The sequence below is a fragment of the Phalaenopsis equestris genome, unplaced genomic scaffold (genome assembly GCF_001263595.1).
Source record: "Phalaenopsis equestris unplaced genomic scaffold, ASM126359v1 Scaffold232914, whole genome shotgun sequence".
NCBI lineage: Eukaryota > Viridiplantae > Streptophyta > Magnoliopsida > Asparagales > Orchidaceae > Phalaenopsis > Phalaenopsis equestris.
The window spans coordinates 110,082-112,529 of record NW_018250873.1 but is presented as its reverse complement, the minus strand read 5'-3'; positions in this window follow the sequence as shown (position 1 = coordinate 112,529).

Here is a 2,448-nt window from a genome sequence, read left to right as displayed (position 1 = left end):
TTTCAAGCTAAAAAAGTGTGTTCGTGTTCGACTCGTTTGTTTAGCGAGCCGAACACGAGCCGTTCACGAACAAAGAGTCGTTTTGACAACCCTAATGACGTAGTAATAAGATGTTAAAGATTGGGGCAAGATTTAAAACATTATTTGAATCTAATTTAATAATTTTTATTCTATTTTGTTCATTAATACTTTTAATTGATTATAAATCTTTGTAGCTTTGTAGTTAATTAATTTTTTTTTAAAATACTACTCATTAGAAGGAGCCGTTCACGAACAAAGAGTCGTTTTGACAACCCTAATGACGTAGTAATAAGATATTAATGATTGGGACAAGATTTAAAAATTATTGCTTATATTGAAACATCATTTAAATCTATTTAATAATTTTTATTCTGTTCATTAATACTTTTAATTGATTATAAATCTTTGTAGCTTTGTAGTTAATTAATTTTTTTTAAAAATACTACTCATTAGAAATATATATATAATTGTTTGATAGTATTTCGAGCCAAAACGAGCCGAACACGAGCGAACAAATGTTTGTTCGTGTTTGGCTTGTTAACTTAGCGAACGAGCCGAACACGAGCTGTTCGCGAACAACAAGCCACTTTGACAGCCCTACATTGGACTTAGAACCATTTTAAACCTATAGGTTTAATCCATATTGAACCTAAATCAACCTTAATTCCCACCTACATTGGACTTACAACTATTTCGAACCATAGGTTCAATCCATATTGAATCTAAACAAAATTTAAGTCCTACTTACATTGGATCTAAATCAACATTAAGTCCTACCTACATTGTACTTAAAATTATTTCAGGTCTTTGGTTCAATCCATATTGAACCTAAATTTACTTTAAGTCCTACCTAAATTGGACTTAAACCATCTTAAATCTTAATTCCTACATACATTGGACTTAAAACATCTTAATCTTTAGGTTCTACCTACATTGAACCTAAATTTGAACCTAAATCATCTAAATCATCCTCATACCTTAGGTTCTACCTACATTGAACCTAAACCATCTTAAATCTTAAGTCCTACATACATTGGACTTAAACTTAGATTCTACTTACATTTAACCTAAATCATCCTCATACATGAGGTTATAACTCCATTAAAGGGACGGTAAATACCTTCTCGACACGCTCCAGTAGTCCTACATACATTGGACTTAAACCATCTTAAACATTAGGTTCTACTTACATTTAAATCATCTTCATACCTTACCTTAAGGTTCTACCTACATTGAACCTAAACCATCTTAAATCTTAAGTCCTACATACATTGGACTTAAACTATCTTAAACTTTAGGTTCTATTTACATTGAACTTAAATCATCTTCATAAATCATCTTCATACCTTAAGGTTCTATTTACATTGAACTTAAATCATCTTCATACCTTAAGGTTCTACCTACATTGAACCTAAACCATCTTAAATCTTAAGTCCTATATACATTGAACTTAAACCATCTTAAACTTTAGGTTCTACCTAAACTGAACCTAAATCATCCACATATCTTAAGTTCTACCTACATTGAACTTAAATCATCTTAAACTTTAAATCCTACCTACATTGGATTTAAAAATCATAAAATTTATGTTCTATCTACATTAAACCTAAATTTCATCCTCTTTTAGGTTTTATCCAAATTGAACCTAAACGACATAAATTCTAGGGTTTTAACAACATTAAACCTAGATCTTAGATCTAATCTACTACATCTATCAAACTTCTTTAGGTCTAACCGAAATCAGACATAAAATAAATGATATTATGGATGATCTAAATTCAACTCATCAACCAACTGACATAAACAAAAATGACGTAAAATCTACATTAAAAGACATTAAAACTTAAACTTGAACCTAAAATACAACTAGGTTTGAGAAGATATTTTGGAGGACGTAACTCATGATTGCTAACAAAATATCTTCCAGCCATTTGTGATTGTCGGCGCTATTTTTTGTTTGGGGTGTTGCCCGTAAGAAACTGTCAGTCACCGGAATCAAAATCCCGTCGCCCGCTTCGGAAGGGTATTTTAATTTACATATATATTTAGCTTTAGAAAAATATGAAATCAAACTGACCCCATATTTTTCATAGTTTAAATGAAAGAGCGTTGTACCTCAAACTCTGTATCTATCCCGAAGGATAAACACAAGACTTGATGATGAGGCTCGATCAAATAAACTAAGGAATATATGATGTTTGTTTGGTCTGTGAAACCTTTGTATTTGCTGACAAGTTCCCCTATTTAATATAAGGAATTAAATAGGGTTTATATTAAGCTGGGTTCGGACATGCTTCCTATAAGGGCAAACCCCTATAGTTAATTACATCTTAAATGACCAAAGTCACTTAAAAAGACTCTCGATAAAAATCAAGAAATATTATCTTCAAGGAGTTTCAAAGGGTAGAAATTTTCAATGAGATCGGA